Source organism: Erinaceus europaeus, unplaced genomic scaffold (genome assembly GCF_950295315.1).
Source record: "Erinaceus europaeus unplaced genomic scaffold, mEriEur2.1 scaffold_372, whole genome shotgun sequence".
Lineage (NCBI taxonomy): Eukaryota > Metazoa > Chordata > Mammalia > Eulipotyphla > Erinaceidae > Erinaceus > Erinaceus europaeus.
In genome coordinates, this window is record NW_026647920.1 from 24,676 (window position 1) to 37,730 (window position 13,055).

The window sequence follows — 13,055 nt, forward strand, 5'->3', positions numbered from 1 at the left end:
GGTTCTTGTCATACTTAAAGTCTCTTGCTATATGCGTCTCTATATGCTATCTAAGACTTCTCTCTCATTATTTTTATTATTATTCATTTAATTATGAATGACAAGTCTGTTGGATAAGAGAGGTACAATTCCACACAATTCCCACCACAAAATTTCTCCATCCCAGAAGGTGGAAGGTCTGGCTTCTGTAATTGCTTCTGTAATTGCTTTTTTTCTGTAATTGCTTTTCCACTGGACATGGGTGTTGACAGGTCGATCCATGCTCTCTCATTCTTTTATTTATAGCTTTTTTAAAAAAATATTTTATTTTATTTATTTATTCCCTTTTGTTGCCCTTGTTGTTTTATTGTTGTAGTTATTATTGTTGTTGTCGTCGGTGGATAGGACAGAGAGAAACGGAGAGGAGGGGAAGACAGAGAGAGGGAGAGAAAGATAGACACCTGCAGACCTGCTTCACCGCCTGTGAAGCGACTCCCCTGCAAGTGGGGAGCCGGGGTTCGAACCGGGATCCTTATGCCGGTCCTTGTGCTTTGCGCCACCTGCGCTTAACCCACTGCGCTACAGCCCGACTCCCTGCTCTCTCATTCTTAACCCGTTGTTGTATTGTGCTTATTTGACCACCACTACCACACTTCTTGCTCATTTTCTTCCTCATTTGACTTTTTTTCCCTTTCTGGCTTCTCTTCTTCCCACCCACCACCTCCAACTGTTAAAAGTCAACGTATTTGGGGGATTCTTTCTTCAGCCCTTTGCTCTTTATTCTGCCTATTTTCCTTAGGTGGTATTACCCAAACCAACTGCTTTAGTCACTGCTTATATATGAATGTTATAGAATCTGTTTCTAATAAGAATCTTACTTTTCCTTCAGATATTCTTCAAGTTAATTTGGGTTTATGCTACTTTTCTTTTTATATATCATTTTATTGGAGGGGTGTGTGTTAATGATTGCTAGTACAGTTAACTCATGGGTACACTTTCTCATCTCCCCATTATAGGTGCCTACAAAATACTCTTGCCCCAACTATTAACATTTTTGCTTCCATATCAACTGTTAAGGATAAAGTCACCTCCTTTGCTTCATATTGGATGGAGCTTGAAAGAATCGTGTTAAAAGAAATAAGACAAAAAAAAAAAAAAAAGGATGACTACATACCAGATTATCTCACTCAAAGGTGCAGCCACTCTTCTACTTAATGTTCCCTGATGGTTACCTATAACTTCCAGAAGCTTCACTCTTTTCTTATCTTTTCTTTCATTTCCTTTCTCTTTTCTTTTGTCATTTTACAAAAGCTCAAAGGTAAGGTATTGTCTGAGTATTTAAGCAAATACAGTTCCCAGTCTCATCATTCACTTCTGGTAGAAGTGACTGACCCTCCAACAGATAACAGGTGTAAGTTCTGAAAAAAATAAATGAAAAGAAAAAAAAACAATTATCTGAGATCTTGGAGAGTAATCAGGCAGATAATTTTAAGGGAATTGAAGCTTGAAAGAAGGAAAAATGTAGAGTGCATTACAAATATTTACTTCTTTGCCCTGGTGGCAGCCACAGTGCAGGGAACTTAACACACCAATATAAAGTCTGCCATCTTTTTTCTTTTTCTCTCTTTCTTTTTTCCTTTCCTTTCTTTCCCCCCTGGTCAGACAAGCAAGAGAACTGCTGAGAAATGAGGGAGGGATAGGTGACAGGAGAGAGAGAGAGCAGATAAAAAATGAGAACCTCAAAATCTACATGTAATCTTTGCCCAAGTCTCTGACTGAAACTTGTTCAAATTACTAAGAAAGTAAACATCTCATCTGAACTTAAATGTGATAAAGTTTCCAGTCAATGCCCAACCTAGCTAACTGTTTGTTAAAGCTAGCACTATTTATGAAGGAAAATAACAGAATCCAGTGTCTTCACATTATGAAACTTCCAACAACCAGGACACAACAAAAGTTTCTCAACTTGCAAAGAGCTGATAAAATATCACCCAGCCTCATGGGAAAAGTGAGTGAATAGATAATAGTTATGTAATGACCCATATGTAAGAATTATTAAAGGGAGTTGGGCGATAGCACAGTGGGTTAAGAGCACGTGGTAAGAAGCGCAAAGACTGGTATAAGGATCCCAGTTCGAGCCCCCGGCTCTGCACCTGCAGGGGAGTCGCTTCACAGGTGGTGACAAAGATCTTCAGGTGTCTATCTTTCTCTCCTCTCGATGTCTTCCCCTCCTCTCTCCATTTCTCTCTGTCCTATCTAACTTGATGACATCAATAACAACAACAGTAATAACTACAACAACAATAAAAAACAAGGGTAACAAAAGGGGAAAAAAGGAATTATTAAAGACATTATAAAGTAGCTGTTATAGTAATCCTCAACGACATAAAAGGAATCACATCTGAAAGAATGTAAAGTATGAAAAAATTTTACTGGGCTAATAAATGATTGTAAAAAAGACTCAGCTAGAAATTTTAGAACTGGGGCTGGGTGGTGGTGCATCTGGTTAAGCGCACATTTTGCAATGCTCAAGGACCTGGGTTCGAGCAGGGGTAAAGTTTTGCAAGTGGTAAAGCAGTGTTGCAGGTGTCTCTCTGTCTCTTTCCCTTCCTCTAGACTTCTGGCTGTCTCTATCCAATAAATAAATAAAGATAATAAAAAATTAAAGAAATTTTATAACTGAAAATACACCATATGAAGCAAAATCACTCACTGGAGACTTAAAGTACATGAAAACAAAACAAACAACAACAACAACAACAAAGAAAAAATGAGCTTGAGAATAGAGCAAAAAAGTTCTACTTTGTTTGTGTTTTTTTTTTTTTTTTGACACCTGCAGACCTGCTTCACCACCTGTGAAGCGACTCCTCTGCAGGTGGGGAGCCGGGGGCTCGAACTGGGATCCTTACACTGCTCCTTATGCTTTGCGCCACATGCCCAACTTCCAAAAAAACTACTTTGAAGAGAAAGAAAAAAATTAAGTAACTGAGAGATTCATAACAAAAATAAATTCTAGCTTATGAATAATTGGAATTGGAGATGAAGAGGAGAATAGAGATGAGAAAGAAAAGGATTATTCAAAGGAATACTGCTGATCCCTTCCTAAATGTGATAAAGAAATAAATTAAGAAGTCTAAAAATTATGCAGATTGAATCAAGATAAAAAATGAAAATGATATCTAGATACATCAATTTACCAGTGCTTATTCTGTTTTTGGGGGAGAGGGAGAAACACCAAGGTACTGTTCCACCATTCATAGAATTCACTTGTACTGTCCAGGGAATCAAATCTGGAAACTGCTTTACTCACTGAGCCAACTCCCAGCCTCTAGTTTCCTCAATTTTAATTCTTTTTGCTTTCTGAGGGTCAAATATTTACTCATAAACAAACAGACTTGTTTCCTCCAGCACCACAGTACTGGGGTTATTTAATTTAATTTTTCTTTCACATGTTTTTTATTTATAAAAAGGAAACACTGACTAAACCATAGAATAAGAGGGGTACAACGCCACACAATTATCACCACCAGAACTCCATATCCCATCCTCTCCCTTGATAGCTTTCCTATTCTTTAACCCTCTGCGTTGTTTTGGTTTTTTTTTTTTTTTTTTTTTTTGCCACCAGAGTTATCAGGGTTTAGTCGCCTGCACAATGAATTCAACATTCCTGGTGGCCACTTCCCCCTTTTCTTTTCTTTCCTTCCTTCCTTCCTTCCTACCTACCTACCTATCTTCCTCTTCCTCCTCCTCCTTTTCCTCCTTTTATCTTTCTTTCTTTCTTTTTTGATAGAGAAATTGAGAAGGAAGGAGGAGGTAGAGTGGAGGGGGGAGAGAGACACACACAGACATCTGCAACTGCTTCACCACTTGTGAAGCTTTCTCCCTTCAGATGGGCACTAGAGGCTTGAACCCAGGTTGTTGTGCACTGTAATGTGTGCACTCTATTGGGCGTACCATTTCCTGGTCTCTAGGGGTACATTTACTTATTCATTTATTTACTGGATGATTAATAGGACAGATATAAATTGAGAGGGCACAAGAATAACCAGGCAGTCCAGTAAATGGGAGAAGATATTTGCACATCACATATCAGACAAGTGACTGATATCAAGCATCTATACAGAATTGGTACAGATATACAAAAGAAGCAAGAGTAACTCAATAAAAAAGTGGGCCAAAGAACTAAACAGATAGTTTTATAAAGAAGAGATACACGTGGCCCACAGACACTTGAAGAAATCATGCACTTCAATTATCATTAGAGAAATGCAAATTAAAACTTCACTGAGATACCATCTCACATCTGAGAGAATGGCTTACATCAACAAATCAGGAAATGACAGGTGTTGGAGAGGTTGTGGAGAAAAGGGAACTATGCCTTATTGCTGGTGGGAATGCAAACTGGCATGGCCCTTTTGGAAGACTATATGGAGAGTTCTTAAATAAAAATGGAAATACCTTATGATTCAGCAAGACCACTCTTGGGCCTTTATCCAGTAGATACGTAAGCACTAATTAGAAGGAACATATGCACCCCGATGTTCATAGCTGCATTATTCACAATAGTCAAAGGGTGAAAGAATCCTAGATGCCCATCAACAGATGACTGACTAAAGAATTTATGGGATATATATTTCATAGAATACTACTCTGCAATTAAAAAAGATGACATTGTATCTTTTGGGGGCAAAATGGATGGAATTGGATGGAGGTGATTATGCTTAGTGTAACAAGTAAAGAGAAGAAAGACAATATGGGATGATCTCACTCTCAGGCAGAGAAAAACAAGATCAGAAGAGAAAACACAAGTAGAATCTGAACTGGAATTGGCGTATTGCACCAAAGTAAAAGACACTGGGGTGGGTGGGGTGGGAGGGGGAGAATACAGGTCCAAAAAGGATGATAGAGGACCTGGGGGGGGTTGTATTGTTATATGGAAAACTGGCAAATGTTATGCATGTAGAAATTATTGCATTTACTGTCGAATGTAAAGCATTAATTCCTCAATAAAGAAATTTTAAAAAGGACTTTTCCTGAACTGATTCAGCAAAAGAGAGAGAGAGAGAGAAGAAAGAAAACTACCAGATGGTTTCACTCATGTGGAATCTAGAGATCAGATTTACATGAACTTGCCAACAAACAAACAAACAAACAAAAATCCGAAGAAAACAGAAGAAAGCAAATGGTAAGACTTATAAGACCTCTGGTGATTATTTTCTGGAGGAGGGAGGGTGGGGATACAGAACTTTGGTGGTGGGTGTGGTGTGGAACTACACATTGTAATCTTATAATCTTGTAACAAACTATTAATAACAAATAAAGAATTTTTAAAAAAAGAAATTGAGAGGGAAGGGGGAGATGGAGATGGCAAGGGAGAGGGAGAGAGGCAGAGAGGCACTTGCAGATCCACTTCACCATTTGGGAAGCTTCCCCTTAGGGGTACTTTCTTAAAAAAAAAACCAAACAATAACAAAAACACTCCTCCTCTCTGTTTTTTCCTGCTTTCTCTTCCTACTTTATAATTCAGATTTTTACCCATCCCCTATTTCTGCTTCCTTCCTCACGGTAGCTAACCATATTGATAATCTAGTATGTGCCAGGCAATCCACTGTATCCTTTTTTAAAGTATTATTATCTCCAGGGTTATCACTGGGGTTTGGTGCTGGCACTATGAATCCATTGCTCCTGGTGGCCATTTTTTATTTCTATTTTATTGGACAGGACAGAGAGAAATTGAGAGGGGAAGGGGAGATAGGGAGAGAGGAAGACACCTACAAACCTGCTTCACTGATTGTGAAACTTCCCCCTTGCATTTGGGGAGCAGGGGCTTGAACTTGGGTCCTTGAGCATGGTGATATGTGTGCTTAACTGGGTGTGCCATCACCTGCTCACCTCACTAAATGCATTTATATGTTATTTGATTTAGTCTTCATAGCAAATCCACTTTTTAAAAATATTTATTTATTCCTTTTTTTGCCCTTGTTTTATTGTTGTAATTATTATTGTTGTTGTTGACATTGTCGTTATTGGACAGGACAGAGAGAAATGGCGGGGAAGACAGAGAGAGGGAGAGAAAGATAGACACCTGCAGATCTGCTTCACGACTCCCCTGCAGGTGGGGATCTGGGGCCTTGAACCAGTATCCTTACGCCACTGGTCCTTGTACTTCGCGCCATATGCACTTCACCTGCTGCGCTACTCCCGCAAATTCCCTTTTTAATCTCCATTTCACTAATGGAGAAACTAAGAGCCATTGAGATTTAATCCCTCACCCAAGCATCCCAGTTTTCTCTGCAGCTCTTACAATGTCTTCAGGCCACCCCAGGATTTATATGTGAATCTGGTGCAAGCATCATTTCCAAGGAAAATCTACCTGTGTCCCTATGCATCAAACTCCACTCTTTTTCTCTTTGTCTCTACTGTGCCTCCCTCAAACCTGGATTAGTCATGTTATGTGTCAGCTCAGAACAGCAAGTTAGGAAACTCTAGTAATTATGCTGATTGGCTGAATTAAGGAGATTAACAACCATTTGTTGTTCTTTCAGTGAGTCTGATTGGAAGCAAACAAGTAGCTGATCAACAGTTGGAGGTCATTTACAAAACTAAAAAAAAAAAAAGGCAGATTCAGTCCAACTACTGTGGCCAAAATTCTAATCAGTTGGACCAGAACTTAATCAGGGAAGCCTCCAACCCTGTGCTTTTGCCTATGACACCCACTCGCCCCATTCGTATCACTATAAAAAAAAATGTAAACAGATCTCTTCCAGTTCTCAACACCTGAGGAGAGAAACATGAACTGATCTTTTATTTTTTATTTTATGCAGTAGAGGAGCCAGGATAACTGAAACTAAAATGAGCATTTTGCAAACACAAAGGAGTTTATTCATCTGGGCAGAAAGTCAAAATCACTCAGTTTTCCTGCAGGTCTATTTTATGCCTCATTCTTGACGTGCTCAGGCTCTAGTGCATGCTGGCCCCTGTAGTGTGTGTGTGGGTGGGGGGGATGTGGGCCATTGATTTCATTCTGCGCGAAGGTCCATCATGTGGCAGATTTTCCTGGGGCTCATTTTAGTGTGTCCACTGCATCCCTATTTGCCAACTGGAGCTGCTGTCCTCTATTTGCCCTCTCCCCATCCCCAAAAGTACATGCACGCAGCCTTGGCACCTTACAGATTATCCATTCAGACTGTCAGGCATCTTCTGTTTGGAAGGAAAAGAGATGTGACAAATGTAAACACTGGAGTCCTGGGGACCTGCTCTGGAGGGCGGATGCCGTGTCAGACCTGATCAGAGTTGATGGTGCATGCCTTCGCCATTAGTCAGATGGCTGTTCTTGCAATCTCTCTGACTCCCCCAACGTGCTCCCCTACTCCCTTTTTCTGCTATGCTATTTTCTTTCCTTCTGACCCCATAGGCGTGTTCTGGAAGCAGAGGCTCTGGTTCTTATGAAACGACACACCTCCTGTTTGTATTTCTAGCTTGGTGCCAAACCATGGGATACAGATGCAGATCAGATTCCACCAAGGTCTCATGTTTCCCTGGGCACTGGGCAAAGGAATCCTCTCTGCCATTCAGATGAGGAAAGGCCATCTGGCCCAAATGAGGATGGAGGCCATGACTTCTGTATCAAGGTTACTGGCCAAGGCAGAGGTGTGGGTTTGAAGGTCTGGGGAACAAAGAAAAGGAATAACCTCTGGAAAGTTTGGAAAATCAGGTGAGTCTCTTACTTAAACCTCAACCCAAAGACAAATAAGTGTCTTCATTCAACCTCATCCTGATGGCCACCCTGCTTCAAGTAGCACTTCTTCTTCTAGCGTTTGCCCTTCTTCGGTAGCCAGTCAACAGGTCAGGTTGAAAGCTTTCAGGAGCTGCTTGTTGCTGGCTTTGAAAGTGACTGGGATCCATGTGGATTCAGTCGGCTAGGAAGGATCGTCAGTTTCCCCAATGAATGGGTACTCACGGGATGCACCACGAGAAGGTCGATCCAGTGCATACCCAAGTAGCACTGAAGTTGGAGATATCTGACTGTGGATGGTGCCTCTTGGAGCAAACATCCAGATTGGAAACTGGGGTTATAGGATGAGTTTTCTCTGGCTGTGCTAGGACATCTTATTTCTTCTCCATTCACATAACTCTTGCTTATCTTATGATGAACCATAGCAGAGGGAACACTAGTTATGAGAACAGGAGTTACAGTCAGATTTGAGTTCAGTCAAGTTTCATCTTTCATACTCTTCTGTCAAGAGCTCAGTGGTCACAAGCAGCAGAGAAGTTGACCAGGGATGGCTCAAAGCAAAGGATTCATTCTTCAGATACAGTCAAAACTCCCAAGGGAGGCAGACCATGACCATCTCAGTGGCTCAAGGGAGATTCTAGATAAAGCAGCTCCTTTAAGCTTTCTGCCTTATATCTTTGGGGATTTGCAAAAGGGCAGGAACATAATCCCAAATATTGCTGCTGAATGTAGTTTATTTTTCCAGAGGGGGATACAGCACTGGTGAAGTAAACAAACCAAAATCACTCAGCACATCTCAGGGTTCCCAGGAGGGAGGCTGCTGTCATTTCAGCCAGAAGCTTTCCTAAGTTCCTTCTAAAGCTGAGGTACCACAAGGGGAAGGCAACTCCAGAGTCCGTTCCTGGGCCTTGTCAGCCAATAAGCACATGCGTGTTTCTATAAATGATGCCTCCTGCTTTGTTGTTATACTCACTTATTTAAAGATGACCTTGAGCTAGCTCTCTAGATTCTGTTCTCCATTTTTATTCCTGCACAGCCATGAGCTGGAGCCAATGTAGTGATGGTCAGGGGACAGGAGGAGGGCTAGGGTGGGTTAGAGAAGAAGGAATCTGAGCTACAAACTCCCCAGCTGGAGAGGGATTGAAGGGATTCTTCAGATAGAGGTGCTGGCAGGAAAGTGAAGCCATGCGGAGGAATGGGGGATTCAGTGGAGAGGAAGAATCTTTTCTGGATGGAAAATGAGAGGTGTTGAGAGTAAGCAGAGGTGTCACCAGGGCACAACTGGAAATCCAGGCTTGGAGATCGAGTGGTATGGGGATGGGAAGTCAACAGAGTTAAAGTATAACAACTATTTAGTGATGTCAATAGGAGAAGAGAGATTCTTTTTTTAAAAATATGGTGGGCAACTTTCCTTTTAGCTGTGGGCATCCACCCTGTGACTGAATCCACAGCATGAATACAATGGAGGCTGCAATTATTGGGGGAATATGATTTCTCTGGAGAACCTGGTGAGGAAAAAATACATATTTCTGGTTCCCCAGAACTGCAGGGGGAGTGGGGAATGATTATTATTTGTAAGTTCACAGGAATAAATAATTGCTAGGGTTATATAAGATTTATTTTTTTTAATGCAGACTGGAGGATTGAACCCAGGGCCTTAGGCCTGGATTTTATGTTTTCAAAGTGTTTCTGCCCTATCACTACACCTGATGTTCACAGGATCTCTCTGGAGAAAGCAAAGGAGAACATCTTTCCTCTGCTGAAGATGTGAAACCAAATTAAGAGCTCAGTTCTGGTTCTGCCCTGGCCATACCCTCTTGCACCTCCTCAGGCCAGAGCATCCTCCTGCCCAGTGGAGTCTATAAACACAACACAACCCCAACTCATGTTTCAGTTTATTTGGGGGAATTTAAAAGAGATGAACATTTTTTGAGCCCCTGCCTTCCAAATTTAGTTGTAGTATATACATTAACCAGGGTTTTCTGGAATAACAAAAATCAATAGGAGATAGAGTTAGGACACACACACATCTATAGATTATATCTATCTATCTATCTATCTATCTATCTATCTATCTATCTATCTATCTATCTGCCTGTCTGTCTATCTCTTCTCTCTCTCTCTCTCTCGCTCTCTCTCCCTTTGAATAGTTATAGAGGTTACCAATATTTGAACTCCAGGCAGTCAAAAATCCATGCATGACATTTGAGACTCCCACCCCAATTTAACTACAGTCATCCCTTGGTAACCACAGGGATTGGTTTTAGGACTTCACTCCCATCCTAAACACTACCCCAATACTAAAATTCTAGGATGTTCAAGCTCATAACAGTTGACCCTATCTATCTGTAGACTCCACACATTTAGAAAATCCATGTGTATGTGGTCCTGCACAGTGCCAATATGTATTATTCATGCACCTAGTGGATGTTTATGTGTATAGTGTGTATGCATTATATAGTTATGTATAAAATTATATGTGAATTGGACCAGCAAGACAGCTCACTTTGATAGTGCATTTGCTTTGACATGCACATGACCCAGATTTGAACCCGGACCCCACCCCAATGGAAAAAGATTCAGTGTTGTAGTCTGTCCTTCTGTCTCTCTGCCTCTGTGTCTTTGTCTTTATTTTTAACCCAGATGTCTTAAAATTTTTTATTTATATAATGGAGATATTGAGAAGACCATAGGACAAGAGGGGTACAATTCCACACAATTCCCACCACCAGAACTCCCTATCCCATCCACCAACCCCCACCCAAAGCTCTCCTATTCTTTATTCCTCTGGGAGTATGGACCTAGGATCATTATGAGGCACAGAAGGTAGAAAGTCTAGCTTCTGTAATCACTTCCCTGATAACCCAGCTGTCTTTTAAAAAGAAATTTATTTATTTATTTTGGATACAGACAGAGAGAAATTGAGAGAGAAGGAGGCAATAAAGAGGGAGTACTTGTAGCACTACATTGCTCCTCATGAAGAGGTGGGGACCAGGGACTTGAACCCAGATCCTTTCACATGGTAAAATGTACATTCTGCCAGGTTCTGTCATACCCACTATACCATATCATGTTAGGAACTGTCAGAATGAGGAGATGGGTATTCATGGAAGAATATTCCAATTTTGGGGATGTCCCATGAACATAGACTACCTTAAAAAAAACACCAGAACTCTAATCAGAACCCCTCAAAGAGACCATCTCAAAAACAAAAGGACATGGGAATATAAAGCTATTATCTGGCTAACTTGAATGCAAATTCTATTTTGAGCTTGCATTAACTAGATATATTTTCTCTTAATAGCTTGCTGACCAGCATTTAATTCTGTCCTCTTGTAGCTATTGTTTCAATTTCTATAACCTTGGAGGGTTCTGAGGTCAGATGATGATGAAGCCTTTGAACGGGTCACTTTTACATGTACCATTTGACAAGCATGGGGCTGATGGTTCCTATCATAACAAGCTATTAATCAGCAAAAAAGGGCACCATCACAAATTGACATGAACTGAGTACAGTGGTCCCAGAATAATTTGACCCTGCCAGCATTTTTCTTAGCTTTATAATATTGGTCAACATTGGCCCTAGCCCAGTATTTTCCAGTTTTCTTTATGGAGGTGAATAGACTAAACTCAGCACTTCTGCAGTCTCTTAAATAAATGTACTGACATCATTTGGGAGTTAGAAGAATCTGCATATCAGGCCAAATTCCACCCTGGGTTCAATATCCACCTACCCCCACTGGAAAAAAAAAGTCAAGTCTCAAGAGTATGGTTAAGTGAGGGCAGAACTTGGCCAGAAGCTTGTTGTTTTTACAGTTTTAATTACACATACCTCATCCACTTGCCCAAATTAGGGAAGAAGGTTCATGGAGGGAACCCTTGCCTATTGGCTTGCTTCAATGTCTGGTTCTCCTAGTATCTAACATGGGGATTAAAAAGGAAAAAAAAAAGTCAAGCATCAACATTCTATATTTTTAGGGCAGAAAGGGACTAGGATCATAAATATTTGGTCCAAACCCCATAGTTTTATAGACCACAAAATAGCCCAGAGATTGAGAAGAAAAGCCATATGGAAAGTATGGTAAATTAAGTCAGAAAACAACCAGCTGGCCATCAACCTCCCTGCTTAGTGCATTTTCTACACACCTGCTGCAGAGTGTGTTCTGTCACGAAAGTTTTCTTCTGCTGTAATCAGCAGTGGAGATGATGAAGTTCCAGAGAGGAAGGGACATCTTAATGTGGTAAACTCCAGAACTAGTTGCATATGCCTGCTCTCTTAACTTCTCTGGCTCTTAGTCACTTCCTCTTCTTTTTTTCCCTTCTATTTTAGATAGAGGTAGAGAGAGAGGGGGAGGGAGGGTGGGAGAGAGAGGGAGAGAGAGGGAGAGAGAGACCACAACATCAAAGCTTCCTTCAGTGTGATGGGGATCAGGCTCGAACCTGAGTCATGCACATGGCAAGTAGCTCATTATCCAAGTGAGCTATTTCAGACGAAATCAGGTGTGTTTAGTGTATGGCTGTTGACTCCCAGTGCTCTATTTCATTAGCCCATCTTTGTGTTCTTATCTCATGAAGGGAGGGAGGCTAATACATACCTTCTAAGGGTATTGTACCAGCACAAGGGGTGGGGGGGATGACTGTTTCAAAGGTCTTTGGGACACAGGGGCAGTTTGGTCCCCTTCTCCTTCAGACTCTTGGGATATATAGGATGGAACTTTGGCCTGGCCTAAGCATAAGAGGGAGCTTGTGAGCTGACTTACATGATTTTGGTTTAGGAGAATCTGGTTTCTCCAACCTACCATCATTAGGAATAACAGCCTTCATCTGCATGACAACATTCCAGAGCCAGCTCCTTCCTGGTGTCACTAGATGGCTATCAGCAGCTTACAAGTTGGTTCCAACCAAGAAAAGACAAGAAAAATATCTTTCCCAGTATTACTATTGAAGGTTCCAGAGTCCAGCCACATTGGTGTAGCTCTGGGGAAACATAAGATGGAACAGGTGAGATAAAGCATAAATCACCATGCTACAGCTGACTAACCAGAGGTCAGGAGTCAGGTTGAGGTCATTCATATACTCCTAGAGCTTGCGGTGTTAGTGAGAGAGGGTGGGGTGAGCCTCCAGAAACACAAACTTGAGAGTGGACCCCGATTACTTCTCTGTATAAGAATCAGGATGTTCTTGACAGGATGGAGATGAAACAGAAATTAGAGAAGCAAAACCAAGATTTACTTCCCTCCTCCTTTGTCCTTTTCCGGCTTTGTGAGCATGCAGGAGCCTAGGTGCCCTCTCGCAATTACTGTACTAATTCTATCCATGCTCAGAAGACAGGTGTCACTGA

At 41.2% G+C, this 13,055-nt stretch overlaps 1 long non-coding RNA gene across 1 annotated transcript; it reads right to left on the reverse strand.

Moving 5' to 3' along the window:
• Positions 1-879: 879 nt before the first annotated feature.
• On the reverse strand, positions 880-12,688 carry LOC132536524 (uncharacterized). The gene is made up of 4 exons (XR_009548070.1): positions 12,514-12,688; positions 11,861-12,035; positions 11,547-11,633; positions 880-1,397 (listed from the first exon to the last, which is right to left on the reverse strand). It is a non-coding gene; the product is annotated as an uncharacterized LOC132536524 (long non-coding RNA).
• Between the last annotated feature and the right edge of the window lie 367 nt (positions 12,689-13,055).